Below are 15,733 nucleotides of genomic sequence, written 5' to 3'. Positions count from 1 at the left end.
CTTTAACCGGTGGTTTATGAACCTCAGGAGTAGCAGCCACCTTAATTAGGCTAAATTCCTTGCAAGGAAGATGTCATATTTTAATTACTCTGGACTGTTGTAACACACACGGGGGGGGGTATATATACATAACTAGTCGCTAATCCAAAGAGCAGCAAAGTTAAATTCCCCTCTGTAGACATCTTAGTAAAAACTGCACAAATGTGTCAAATTGTCTCACTTGAAGAATGTTTCAAAGTCCTGTGGTCACCCTCTACTTTTTCCCCCCCTCCACACACATTTTTAAAACTGTTTTCAAGGGACTGTAGGGCTGGTAAGGAGAGGAGCAGGGGTCGGGAGGGGTTGTTTGGGAAGAAAACATCTAACAGGAAATTTTCAGCAGAGGGAATCCATATGCACACCAGCATATCACACCCTTTCAGCCTTAAATCATTAAATCCTTTGTCTGGCTACCCATGCAGTTTGTTTCCAGCGTCTTTACTGCATGCAAGAGAGACAATTCATATTTTTTTTCCTGGTAGAAGAAGGGAAAAAATAAACCTACATTGAGCAGTGTGCCGATGCTGCCATTCGGTTTGGGTCAATCCACTGAAGCATGCTTTGAGAGCTTTCTCCTGGAGCATGCAGGAAGACGGGCTCGCAGTGTAGAAATCCAGGATTTGCCCAGGACTCACTGACAGAACATCCATACAGTCAAACATGATCTCCCCTGCACCGAATGTCTGCAAAAGTGCTTATCCTCTAGGTGTGGAGGCAAATGGCATAGGAAAGTCCACCCAACTCCATCAAACTCTGCCCCCTTTTTGGCACGTAGGCTGTTGGTCTTTTTCCCAGCCTCGAATCATGAATTATGACAGACAAGCCAGCTAAAAGCCTGTAATTGATCCAAATGATCATTTACCATTTTCCAGGCTTGCTCGGCCAATCCAGCCGGGGCGGGGGTTCCCAGAAAGATCCCAAGTTCTTCTTCCGAGCAGATGCCTGCCAAAAGCCTTGGGAAGGCGGTGCGGGTCCTACCCGGACGGTGCCCAGAGCAGCCCTGCCCGGCTCGCGCGCGTCCTCGGCATCCCCGTCCTCAGGCGGCTCGCGCGGGGACTCTGGTCCCCCCTCTGGCAAAGAATAGACCCTCCTGCCTCCGAACAGCTCACTTCCTACTACTTCTGTCACACAGAATGAAAGATTGAATTGCCTAATATATGCGAGTGAACTTTCCGTGAACCCTTCCCGGGCTGCTAACCTTCAAATGACCCAGCGAGTCTGACATCACCAGCTCCCAGGATTCTCACAGAGCCCAGCTCTCCCAGCAGCCCCGCCGCGCGGGCGGCCAGCGACCCGGGCGCGCGCTCCTCCCGCCCCGCGTGTCCGCTCCGAGCTCGCGGGGCCGGGGATGGCCGGGAGGAGCGCGCGGGGCCTGAAGGAGCGCGCGGGGCGGGAGGAGCGCGCGGGGCCGGGAGGAGCCGCCGGAGCCCGGACGCCTCTCCCAGCGAGCCCGCCGCCCGCTGGCCCCCGCCCTTTGCGCCTCGCTTCGCGGGGCTCGGCGCTCTCGCCCGCCGCCCCGGAGCCCCCGCCCAGCCTTCACATTCCTCCCCGCGCCTTTCGGTCTGTTCAGTTCCTCGCTGCGTGTGTGTGGTTTTCCACTCCCGCAAAAGCACACGCACGCCCTGAACTGGAGCACGAAGAGCCGCCCCTGGGGGAGGCCCGGGATCGGGAAACTTTCCTTTGGAGAGCCTGTTTCTCTGTGTCCCTCTGGCATTGGCTTGGGAGTAAACATCCAGCTTTCTGGATTCAGTTGCTTCTGAAAAATTCTCCCAAGTCGGCGTGCAGTTTATGAAGGAGTCAAGAAAATTCCTCCTGCCTCAAACACACACAGATAATAGCACAGATATACGGGATTTCAGGTCTTGGTCTGAGAAAACATAACATCGTGAGCAAAAGCGTGGATGTGAAAGTCCAATTGAACTAGATTCCGACCCAGTTCAACCACTTGGCAGCTGTGTGATCTGGGGCACACACTATCAAACCCCTCCACCTCGGTTTCTTCATCTGTAAAATAGGAATATACTACTCAGAGCATTACTGTGAGGACAAAAAGAAAGGGTGTTGTGCGGCCCTCGGTACACACCCCAGAACTATTAGTTGGGACTAGTTCTCTTATTTTTCAACTGGGGAAACAGAAGCCCTGGGAGGCTGAGAACTGCCTGGGGTCCCAGAGCTCAGAGCCAAGGATAGAACCCAACGTGAAAATTATAGTGCTCTGGAACAGCGTGTGTGTGTGTGTGCGTGCGTGTGACCCCTGTCATCACGCACACACACATACACCACTGCCACCAAGGGCCACATTTCACCATGCCAGCCCCTGCCCTAACTTGGCTATTGGAAGAGAGGAATTTTAAGAGAAAGGGGTTATTTTTCGAACCTCCCACACTGACCCAGCCCAGAGGAAGGAGAAGCTTTTCAGCCATCACTGAGAAGGACAGATGCAGTGTTTACAAATAAACCCTGTCAGCAAGCTGGAAAGGGGAGAACCAATCCACCCCGCAGCCATTTTGCACAATTTGCTTAAAGGATGCAAGGGACTTCAAAGAAAGGAAGCTCCTGCGAGGAATTAGAACAGCCTGGGTCCTCTACTGAGTCTCCACTGTTGACTAATAACTCTCCCACAAAACCAGGAGGGTGAGGGGGCACGGGGCCGGTTTTCTTGCCCCTTGCAGGGAAGAGCATGGGCGATGCAACCTCCTTTGCTGGGCCAGCAGAGTTGTGAAGTGGTGCTCCAGGTGTAACCTGAGAAGTATGCATCTCACACCCTTAGGAAGGCAAAGACCCTTTCAGGAAGGTACATTCAAATAATATGCAGCCCAGCAAGCAACGGAAAAATCCAGGACAATAAATGGGTAAGATTTTGCTGAAACTATGTGTTTGTTGTTCTCTCTCTCTTTTTTATATGGCCTTCATTTTGTAACAGATTTATTGTAAGAAATCCTTTTACAGAGAAAGCACACATTTCAAGCAAGGAGCACAGAGGAATTTACAAAACATTTAACACTGTCATTAAGATAGTTGTAAAGACACATAAAGTCCCACATTGTGTGCCAATTTCTACATGGTCCGCAAGACTTAGAGCTCCAAATGCTTATTTAAGGTCCTTGGAGTTCCTTGGAAACTGGGCTCATTTTGTACAGAATCATGGAGGTGGATGAAAAAGTTGTTTAAGGAGAGGGGAGGAGGCAGCTATACTTAGAGTACTGCAGGAGGAAGTAGGTTAGAAATGAGAAACCAAGTGCCCCGGCCAGGTGTGTGTATGCAGGTTACCCATGGCACTTGCTCAGCATCTCTCCAAAGGGTAGGGCTCACTGGGCACAAGGAAGTAGCTATAGGGATGATGTCACCCAAATTCTCTTTCTCTCATTTCTTAATCTAGTGTCAGCTTCATCTAGGAAGGGAGACAACTGCTCCCAATTATCTTTCCTCAATACTTTGTCAAGGCACAAAAACAATAACAAGGAAAATGTGTATGCATGTGTGTGTGTGTTAAGGGTTTAGAAATTGGTGTTTTCTTTCTTTTCATGAATACTTTTTTTTTTTGGCTATGCTGGTGGCATGCAGAAGTTCCTAGGCTAGGGATCGAACCTGTACCACAGCAGTGACCCAAGCTACAGTAGTAACAACACCGAGGCCCTAACCTGCTAGGTTGCTAGGAACTCCTCATGAAGACATTTTAAATTCCTTTTCGTCTTAGAACCCAGTTCTCTTAACTGTAGGGAAATCAGCTTGAGCCTTGAAATGATCAGTGCTTAAATCCTTGTCAGGAGAACATTATGAATTTGGTTGTTTTTTATTTTAAATAGTGCAGCAGTACTCATGAATCACTTCATCCTTTCTCATTGTGAATGGATTGTGTGGATAGCAACTATTAGAGCTATTGTTTAATCTAAGTGTTAATTTATAAAACAGCCCCCGAATTTAGCCACTGGTTTCTTTTCATTTCTCCATCGTAAATCTAATTTTTATACTTTTTGAAAACTTGATTCTTCCTTTGAATTCTTTATCTCAGGTAAAATTAAGGAGAGATATACAAATCAGCCATAGTTCTTTAAATACATGTCCATGTACCATAAAGATTAATGAACAGGTAGAAGGTGAAAAAGGGCCTAGTTAATTTGTGGCTAATGAAGTTTAAATTATCGACACCTACTTTAAACATTAATCAAACAGTTAATTTGGAAGAACCCTTTCCTAAATAGCCTCTCAGTAAGGCATAAAATAATGTTCTGATATGTGTCATCACCTCTGTTTTCTTTGTGTTTGATCAATGATGAAAGGAACTCTAATAAAAGTATTTCCAACCACAAACAAGCAAGAAAGCAAAAGTTTGAGCCCCAAATTCATTTTGTTTCAGAGTAACCGTATATTTGTCAGTGTGACACAGCACATTTGAAACCCATAATCATAAAACAAAAATTTATAGCCAGGGTTCAGGGTCTACATCTGTTTCTCTGGTTTTTGTACAGCAATTACCCACTGGACAATCCAGAAAGAAACACCATGAATCATGCTCTGCAAACATGTTTGAACTGGAGAGTTCTGTGAAGAAGGAGCAGTAGTCTCTGTGCACCAGCATTGCAGCCGCCGTGTTCAAAACTGGTCACGTGCCTTGAGATGTCTAAATACAAAGATTCTCACAGGCACAGGCACATCCACCCCAGGCACAAGTCATGCAAAGTGCAGGCAGACGTGGGGGTGAGGTGCAGGGAGGTGGACAGGGTTGGTTTTAAAAAGACACACCTGCCTCTTTTATGGTTTTTTGTTTGTTTTACTTTTATGTATTTATTTTTACTTCCCCCCCATTGTTAATTTCACGCCACGATTCTGCCAAATAAATAAATAAATAAATGACCATCACTGAGTGAAGTGTGGGCTTTATCAGGGCAGCCGGAGCAGGGGTGTGTTGCCAGCACAGGGCAAATGCTGAGCTGTTCCCAGGGCTTTTGCACCCACAAACCCGGCCACTTTCTGAGCTGGGAGCTGGGAAAATTCTAACATTGATTATCAACACGAGAAAGTGCCCTGGCCTGTCCATTTGAACACCTGCTCAGGGACCAAGACTGGTGGTGGTGTGCAAATTTGATCGGCAGACAGCAAGGTATATCCCTAACATGCACCCATATAGCCCTACAGAGACTGGGTCTTCTCAGGGGCCAGAAACATTTGTTCTTTCTCAGAAATGTCTCCCCACTTTGGGGGCCGGCCACACATCCTGCCTTCACCTGGTTCCTTTCTCTCCAGATTCCTGCTTTTTCTAGTTTCCTGGACAAAATTTTCCCACCAGTTACTTACAGGCATTGTCCTCAGGACGGGGCTGTCCCTTCTCTTTCCATACCTGTGGCCTCTTTCTCACCTCCCTCCTTTTGCTGTGCATGGCTTACGGAAGATGCCTTTCCAGCCCTCCAGTTCCTGCTGGTCTCACCTTGGCACTCAATTCCTGCCCCTGTGAGCCCCTCAGTGTTAGCAATGAGCTCTAGCCGGTTCTCAGTCCCCAGCCACTGCTGCTGGCACCAGCCCAGTGGGGGGCAAGGGGGTGCTATCTGTGGCTATTTCTTCTTGTCTATCTTTACCCCCTTTTAATTCAGACTTTTTTTTAAAAAAAAAGTAATATATTTTCATAAACTCTCAGAGTTTAGTTTCGGAGATATAAAGTGAAAAGTATATTCATTCATCAAACGTTGAGCCCTGTGCCAGGTGCTGGGCACATTATCCCTATATCTTTTGGGGGACTATTTGTTGTTTTTATACAAATGAAATCAAATAATACACATCATTCTACAAATTTTTCTATTTAGTAATAAATAGTACATATATATTATATATATTTAATATGTATATCAAAAAGAATGACAGATAGCTCAATATCAAAAAAAAGTGTACAACCCAATTTAAAAAAATGGGCCAAAGACCCGAATAGACATTTTTTTCTAAAGAAGACATACAAGTGGCAAACAGGCACATGAAAAGGGGCTTAACGTCAGTAATTATTAGAGAAATGCAAATTAAAAGGTGTGAGGGGATATCTTATTGTGATTTTAATTTGCATTTCTCTTATAGCTATTGATGTTGAGCCCCTTTTCATGAGCTTGTTTGCCACTTGTTATGTCTTCTTTAGAAAAATAAGATATATCACCTCACCTCTGTCAGAATGGATATCATCAAAAAGAACACAAATAACAAGTATTGGCAAGGATGTGGAGAAAAGGGAACCCTATGCACTGTTGGTGGGGATGGAAATTGGTGCAGCCACTATGGAAAACAGTATGGAGTTTCCTCAAAAACTAAAAATAGAATTGCTATATGACCCAACAGTTCTACTCCTGGCTATATATATTCCCTAAAAGTGAAAACACTACTTTGAAAAAGCATCTGCTCCCCAATGTTCAGAGCAGTACTATTTACAAAGCCAAGATCTTGGAAGTAGCCCAGGTGCCCATCAATAGATGAATGCATAAAGAAGATGTGGTACATATATAGAATGGAATATTAGTCAGCCATAAAAAAGAATTTAATTCTGCCATTTGCAACAACTTGGGTGGACATAGAGAGTATTACGCTTAGTGAAATAAGTCAAACAGAGAAAGACAAATACTCTATGTTATCACCTATAGGCAGATTTTAAAAAATAAAACAAACGAATGTATATAACAAAGCAGAAACAGACTCACAAAAAACAAACTAGTGGTCACCAAAGGGGAGGAGGAAGTGGAAGGCACAATCTAGGGGAAGGTGACTAAGAGATACAAACTACTCTGTACAAAATAGATAAGCAACAAAGATAGATTGTACAGCATTGGGAAATACAGCCATTATTTTGTAATAACTTAATGTAATAACTTCAGTATAAAAATACTGAATTGGAGGAGGGATAAAATAGGAGTTTGGGATTAACATATACATACTACTGTACATAAAATGGTTTATCAACAAGCACCTACTATATAGCATAGGGAACTCTACTCAACATTCTGTACTAACCTATATGGGAAAAGAACCTGAAGGAGATTGGATATAACTATATGTATAGCTGAATCACTTTGCTGTACACTTGAAAGTAACACAACATTGAAAATCAACTACACCCAAATATAAAATAAAAATTAAATTAAAAAAAATTCTGGGAGTTCCTGTCATGGCACAGCAGAAACAAATCCAACTAGGAACCATGACATTGTAGATTTGATCCCTGGCCTTGCTCAGTGGGTTAAGGATCGAGCGTTGCCGTGAGCTGTGGTGTAGGTCGCAGATGTGGCTCAGATCTGGTGTTGCTGTGGCTGTGGTGTAGGGTGGCAGCAACAGCTCTGATTAAACCCCTAGCCTGGGAACCTCCGTATGCCGAGGGTGCGGCCCTAAAAGGACAAAAGACAAAACAAATAAACAAACAAAAAAAAACCTGAAGCACTAGGGTGTACACCTAAAACTAACATAATATTGTAAATCAACCATACTTCAATTAAACAACAACAGCTGAACAGTATTCCTTTACATGAATGCACTGTAATTCATTTAACACTGCTTAGCTATGGGACATTTAGGTTGTTTCCAGTTTTCCAGTGTTAGAAGGAACCCTATAGATGTGTGACGAAAACATCTGCTGAGCAAAATTTAGTAGCAATAGAGCAAGGTTAAAGATGATGAGCATTTAAAAATTTGATGGCGGAGTTCCCGTCGTGGCGCAGTGGTTAACGAATCCGACTAGGAACCATGAGGTTGCGGGTTCGGTCCCTGCCCTTGCTCAGTGGGTTAACGATCCGGCGTTGCCGTGAGCTATGGTGTAGGTTGCAGACGCGGCTCGGATCCCGCGTTGCTGTGGCTCAGGTGTAGGCCGGTGGCTGCAGCTCCGATTGGACCCCTAGCCTGGGAACCTCCATATGCTGCAGGAGCAGCCCAAGAAATAGCAAAAAAAAGACAAAGAAAAAAAAAGACATAAAAATTTGATGGCCACATGAAATAGTACTCCAAAATGGTTTTGCTAATATATATTCCACTTTTCTAAAATAGAGGTTGGTGAACCTTTTGTCTGTATAGGGGCATAGGAAATGTTTTAGACTTTGCGGGCTGGAGAGTTTCGGTTGTGACTGCTCTACTCCGCTGCTGTAGTATCAAGGAGCCGAGGACCGCATGTAAATGAATGGACATGTGTGTGCTGAACAAAATTTTATTTACAAAAACCAGGAGTGGACTGGGTTGATCCATGAATTGCACTTTGTCCAACTCTGTTCTAAAGCAATATTCAACAATTTCACTGAATCTATAAAACCTAGACATGTACATCTGGGTTTTCTTAACACTTTAATTTTCCTTCTCCTTTAAAAACTTCACCCAATTTCAACTCATGTACTACACAAAGAATAACATGAGGGCATTCCCATTGTGGCACCATGGGATCGGCAGTGTCTCTGCAGCTCTGGGATGCTGGTTCGATCCCTGGCCTGGCATAGTGGGTTAAGGATCAGGTGTTGCTGCAGCTGTGGCGTAGGTCACAATTGCTTCTTGGATCTGATCCCTGGCCCCTGGCCAGGAACTCCATATGCCTCAGAATGGTCACAAAGAGAAAAAAGAAAGAAAGAAAGAAAGAAAGAAAGAAAGAAAGAAAGAAAGAAAGAAAGGAAGGAAGGAAGGAAGGAAGGAAGAAAGAAAGAGAAAGAAAGAATAATACGGCTCTTCTGTTTCATTACTTCATCCAGAGCCATCTTTAGTTCTCTCTTGGCTTGTCATTTCCCACTTTCCTGCCTCATTTTGTTCACTTCCTCTGTAAGAAGAGGTATGGGGTTGCATCTTTCCTTCAAATGAGCCTGCATGCCCCTGTACCTCCTTTTTTTTTCCTTTTTTTTTGAGCCTCACCCACAGCATATGGAGTTTCCCAGGCTAGGGGTCTAATCGGAGCTACAGATGCTGGCCTGCACCACAGCCACTGAAATGCGGGATCTGAGCCATATCTGCAACCTACAGCACAGCTCACGGCAATGCTTGATCCTTAGACCACCGAGCGAGGCCAGGAATCAAACCCACAACCTCATGGTTCCCAGCTGGATTCATATCTGCTGCGGCACGATGGGAACTCCCCTATGCCTCCTTTTTCCCACTACCAAGTCCAGATATAGAACATTTTTGTCACAGCAGAAAGTTCTATTGGACCATGGTGTTTAAAAGTTTGCTTCCATCATCTCCCTCGCCCCCTAATACATGATGGCAATCTTTGGGAAATAGAAAATGAGACTGGCTCCTGAGAACAAGTGCCAATGCTACAACCAGCCTGTATTATGCTGCCTGAATTATTTGTTTTGTCTCATCTCAATACACTGTCCAACGAGCTAAGAGTAGATATGCCACCCCATTGGCAGAGCGCTTAGAAGAATCACAAGACTCTTTTCAGGATGGAAAGAAGCACAAAGGATTCTCAGAGTCCTTTGTAATTATTTCATGTTACTATGATTAGAAAAGGCTAATGTCTATAGCTGAGATGCTTTCCTTGAGCCTCGTTCAGCACTTAATTTTTTAAAGATCATCTGTATGAACAGAGGCTATTATTTGGCTCTTAAACTGAGTTGTTTAAATGAGTTCGAATTCAATACAATTAAAAACTTAGTTCCTTAGTCATACTAGCCACATTTCCAGTGCTGGAAAGCCACACGTGGCTTGTGGCTACCATGTTAATGGGACAGCACAGATATAGAACATTTTTGTCATTGCAGAAAATTCTGTTGAGCCATAGAATTTAAAACGTGCTTAAAAGGTGAGCTGAGTTGGAGTTCTCATTGTGGCTCAGCAGGCTCAGTCAGATAACAAACTGACTAGTATCCATAAGAATGCAGGTTCGATTCCCTGGCCTGGCTCAGTGGGTTGGGGGTCCGGCATTGCCATGTGCTGTGGTGTAGATTGCAGACGTGGCGGTTCTGATCTGCGTAGGCCAGCAGCTGTACTCCAATTCGACCCCTAGCCTGGGAAGTGAGCTGAGTGATCAGAGAGGCAGTGTGACCTGGCAGGTGGGACTGTGGAGTCTGGATAGAAACTGAGTTTCACCTCTAGCTTCATCTCCATTTGCAACAACATGGATGGACCTAGAGATGATCTGACTAAATGAAGTAAGTCAGACAGAGAAAGACAAATAAATGAAATCACTAATACGTGGAATCTAATAAATGATACAAAACAACTTATGCACAAAATGGAGACAGATGCAAAGATTTTGAGCTCAGACGTATGGTTACCAAAGGGGAAACCCTGTGGGCAGTGATGAATTGGGAGATTAGAGTTGGTATATATACACTTCTTTATACAAAATGAATCAGTAATAAGGACATACTATAGAGCTTGGGAAATCTATTCAAAACTGTGTGATAGCTTGTATGGGGAAAGAATCTGAAAAAGAATGGCTATATATGTATATGTATGGCTGATTCACTTTGCTGGACACCTGAAACTAACACAACCTTGTAAGTCAACCATAAACTCCAATAATATTTATTAAAAACAAAAACAAAAACACCCCCTCTAGCTTCATCTCTTACCAGCTGTGTGATCCCGGGAAATTACTTAACCTCTACATGCCTAAATTCCCTCCTCTGTAAAATGCAGTTTGTTTTTTTGCCTTTTTTTAATTTTAATTTTAATTTTAATTTTTTTAGGGTTGCACCTGCAGCATATGAAGGTTCCCAGGCTAGGGGTCTAATAGGAGCTACAGCTATCAGCCTACATCACAGCCACAACAACGCCATATCTGAGCTGCTTCTGTGATCTACGCGACAGCTCACGGCAACGCTGGATCCTTAACCCACTGAGTGAGGCCAGGGATGGAACCCGCAACCTCATGGATACTAGTCGGATTCGTTTCTGCTGCACCAAAACAGGAACTCCTAAAACACAGTTATTAATGGTTCCTAACTTAAAGGGTATGGTAAATATTAAATGGGGTAATACAAGTAAAAAGCACTTACAATATTGCCCGAGATATAAGTACTTTTAAAAGTGTTAGTGGAATGTCTGTAAGGAGAAAGTAAAGTCATGATCACAGAGCTCAAACCCTCCTCAACCATCTCTGGTACCACGTACAGAGAATCTTCTGTCAGGGCAGTAGTTTTCAACCAGGATGCACATCGCAGGCTGTGGGGCCAGGAGATTTAGCTATACATGCCTGGTTTAAGTTCCAGCATTGAAGCAGTATTATATATCTTAAATTTGAAAAAGAATGGTTCCTTTCATCTCACAAAGCAGACACAGAGTCAGAATGGCAGTGAACTATTTGACAAGCCCCACCCTGCTGCTCCTGTGGGAGGCAGAAAATAGATCACGTGGCTTGTTCTTTTCTGCAAAGTGGTATTTAGCTTCAGGAACATAAGACCAATGATGGTTAATTAAATGGCAAGGATAGTGTATAAGATGGCAGATTTGCAATTTTTATCTATCTTATCTTCCCATCCATCCATCCATCCATCCCATTCACCAACTCATTTGTCTACCTTACCTTTCATCCCCCATGACCCCCATCCATTACCCATGTACCAATCCATCTACCCTTCTGGTTATCCACCCACTCCTTGTCCATCCACCCTTCTACCTCTGACCCATCATCCACCCAAGATCCAAGAGTCATGAAGTGTGGCTTTTTTGCAGACTCTATCTAGAGAAGGGAGAGGGTCAAAAGTAAAGCTTCTCAGATCATGCATGTGTCTTTCTCTAGAATCCTTGGAGTTCCCGTCGTGGCGCAGTGGTTAACGAATCCGACTAGGAACCATGAGGTTGCGGGTTTGGTCCCTGCCCTTGCTCAGGGGGTTAACGACCCGGCGTTGCCGTGAGCTGTGGTGTAGGTTGCAGACGCGGCTCGGATCCCGCATTGCTGTGGCTCTGGCGTAGGCCGGTGGCTGCAGCTCCGATTCAGCCTCTAGCCTGGGAACCTCCATATGCCGCAGGAGCGGCCCAAGAAATAGCAAAAAAAGACAAAAAAAAAAAAAAAAAAAAAAGAATCCTTGAAAAGGATGTCTTGATGACGTGCTGGCAGAAATAAGGTCCAAGGCACTGGCCACTGCGGATTTTAGTTAAACAGTTCTGGTGAATCAGGTTGTGGCTGGGGAGCCCTCAGACCTGACACGGATCTCTCAGAACATCGCAGGATTTGAAATGCTAATGAGGCCAAGTTCTATTAGCAACACAAAAGTTTCTGATTCAAAGGCCTCAAAGGAATTTCCATCAGATTCTACAGGGAAAGGGAATGTAAAATGTAGCAAATACATCAGAGAGGCCATTGGAGAGGGAAGGGGGTTTAAATTCATCCTGGTGTCTGACAGAGAAAAAGGCAAATAAAAAGCCCAATGAAATTGGGTGGGAATTGAGGGTAACATAAAGCCACATAGAAATCTCCAGGAAATCTCTGTTGGTGAAACAATATGTATGTATATTTACACACACACACACACCATGAAAACAGTATAAATATTTTTGGTGAAAAGATTATGTTTTCCCCCTTTGAAACTGCAGAATATAAAGTCAAATTCTCAATATCTCCCTCAACCAAGGGCTTTGAAGATCTGTTTGAGAGTCTATATGGTGGCTTCTAGAATTAGTTTCTGACATTTTATCAGTGTTTGCTTTTTTTTTTTTTTTTTTTTGTCTTTTTTTGTCTTTTTGTCTTTTGTTGTTGCTATCTCTTGGGCCGCTTCCGCGGCATATGGAGGTTCCCAGGCTAGGGGTTGAATCGGAGCTGTAGCCACCGGCCTACACCAGAGCCACAGCAACGCGGGATCCGAGCCGAGTCTGCAACCTACACCACAGCTCACGGCAACGCCAGATCGTCAACCCACTGAGCAAGGGCAGGGACCGAACCTGCAACCTCATGGTTCCTAGTCGGGTTCGTTAACCACTGCGCCACGACGGGAACTCCTTTTTTTTTTTTTTTTTTTTAAACTATAAAACTTTAGGTGAAAAAAAATAGAAGATTTATGACCTTGGGTTGGGCACAGCTTTCTTAGATGTGACACCAAAGTAAGACACATAAAAATACACACAGATAATGTAAGATTTCATCGCAATTAAAAACTTCTTTCCTTTGAAAGTCCCTGCTAAAAGAATGAGAAGACAAGCTATAGACCAGGAGAAAAAGCACATATCTGAAAAAGAATGTGTATCCAGAGTACCAGAGAAATTTCAAAATTTAATAACAACAAAACAAGACAGACACAAAATGGTATTTCATGTATGGTTCCATTTATGTCAGGAAATTCTAGGAAACCCAAGCTAATATACAGTAGAGAAAGCAGATCAGTGGTTTCCTAAAGTCAGGGTTTGGAAGACAAGGCAGAGGTAGGATAAGATTATGGAAGCACGTGGAGAAGGACTTCTGGGGATGGTGCTAGATATGTTAATTGTTATTTTTTATTGAAATATAATCAACATACAACCTTATATTAGTGTCAGAGATTCGATGTAATGATTCCATATTTGTATATACTGCAAAATGATCACTACAATGAGTGTAGTTAATATTCATCACCATATGTAGTTACAAATTTGTTTTTTCTTACAGTGAAAATTTTTTATTTTTTACAGCCACACCAAGTGGCATATGGCAGTTCCCATGCTGAGGCTGAATCAGAGCTGCAGCTGCTGGCCTATGCCACAGCCACAGCAATACTGGATCTGAGCCACATCTGTGACTGACACCACAGCTTGGGGCAACACCAAATCCGTAACTCGGTAAGCGAGGGCAGGGATCGAACCGAATCCTCACAGAGACTGTGAGATTCTTAATCCACTGAGCCACAGTGGGAACTCCTGAATTTTTTAATTTTACTTGCTTAGCAACTTTCAAATATATAATACAGTATTATTAGCTATAGTCGCCAGGCTGTACATCAGAGCCCCAGGCCTTATTTATTTTATAACTGGAAGTTTGTACCGTTTGATGACTTTCACTCACTTTGCCTGTACCCCAACCCCTGCCTCTGGCAACTACCAATCTGTTCTCTGTATCTATAAGTTCAGGGTGTTTTTTTGTTTTGGTTTTGGTTTTTCGGTTTTCCTTTTTGTAAGATTCCTCATGTAAGTGACATCTTATGGGTTTTGTCTTTTTCTGTCCGATGTGTTTCTCTGATCATAACACTCCCAAGGTCCATCCATGTTGTTGCAAATGGCAAGATTTCCTTCTTTTTTATGGCTAAATAATATATATATATAATATATATATCACATATATTATATATATATAATATATCACATATATTATATATCACATATATCATATATATTATATATAATATATATCACATATATTATATATAATATATATCACATATATCACATATATTATATATATAATGTATATATCACATATATTATATATATAATATATATATCACATATATTATATATATAATATATATATCACATATATATATTATATATATCTCACATTTTAAAATCAGTTCATCCACTGATGGACGCTTAGGCTGTTTCCACATCTTAGCTACTGAAAATAATGCTGCATTGAACATAGGGGTGCAGATATCTTTTCAAGTTACTGTTTTCATTTTTACTGAATAATTACACAGAAGTGGGATTTCTGGATCATATGGTAGTTTTGTTTTTTTTTTTTTTCCTTTTTCAACTGCACCTGAAGCATATGAAAATTCCCAGACCAGGGACTGACGCAGAGCTGCATCTGTAACGTATGCTGTGGGATCCTCAACCCACTGGATGGGGTCGGGAATCGAACTGGCAACACCACAGAGATGACCGGATCATTAACCCACTGCGCCGCAGGAGGAACTCCCTGGTAGTTCTATTTTTAACTTGAGGAACCTCCATACTTTTCCCCACAGCAGCTGCACTAGTTTACATTCCCGCCAACAATGGACAAGGGTTCCTTTTTCTCCACATCTTCACCAACACTTGTTATTTGTTGCCTTTTTGATAATAGCCATTATGACAGGGGTGAGGTGATATCTCATTGTAGGTTTTGTTTTTTTTCCTGTGCCTGAAGCATGTGGAAGTTCCCAGGCCAGGGATCGAACCCATGTTATAACTCTAACCAGAACCATGGCAGTCTAGGCCTCATCCTTAACCTTAACCTCTGAGCCATGAAGGAATGGTTTTGACTGGTATTTCTTTGATGATTAGTGATGGCATGTATACACTTGCTATCTATCTATATGTCATTTTTGGAAAAATGTTTATTCAGTGTCTATTCAGATGCTCTACCCATTTTATTTTATTTTTATTTTTATTTCTAGGGCTGCACTCAAGGCATATAGAAGTTTCCAGGCTAGGTGTTGATTCAAAGCTACAGCTTCCGGCCTATGCCACAGCTCACAGCAGCAATGACAGTGACCCACTGAGAGAGGCCAGGGATCAAACCTGCATCCTCATGGATACTAGTCATTTTTGTTTCTGCTGTGCCACAACAGGAACTCCTCTACCCATTTTTAATGTTTTTTTTTTTTTTTTTAAATGGCTGCACCTGCAGCATAAGGAATTTCCCTGGCTAAGGGTCAAATATGAGCTGCATCTGCAACTTCTGTCACAGCTTGTAGCAAATGCTTAACCCACTGAGCAAGGTTGGGGATAAATCCCTCATCCTCATGGATGCTATGTCTGGCTCTTAACCCACTGAGCCACAACAGGAACTCTGAGTTATTGTATTATTTATATATTTTGAATATTAATCCCTCATCAGATTTTTTGATTTGTAATATTTTCT

General features: G+C 42.9%; 1 protein-coding gene across 1 annotated transcript in view; it reads right to left on the bottom strand.

Moving 5' to 3' along the window:
* Positions 1-1,383, bottom strand: part of RARB (retinoic acid receptor beta) — a 171,302-nt gene extending 169,919 nt beyond the window's left edge. The window contains 1 exon segment of the mRNA XM_005669304.3: positions 1,238-1,383. The gene's annotated coding sequence lies outside the window, so the exon portion shown is untranslated.

Source organism: Sus scrofa, chromosome 13, assembly GCF_000003025.6.
Source record: "Sus scrofa isolate TJ Tabasco breed Duroc chromosome 13, Sscrofa11.1, whole genome shotgun sequence".
NCBI classification, from domain to species: Eukaryota; Metazoa; Chordata; class Mammalia; order Artiodactyla; family Suidae; genus Sus; species Sus scrofa.
Note: the sequence above shows the minus strand (reverse complement) of the source record. Positions and strands in the feature narration are given on the sequence as shown.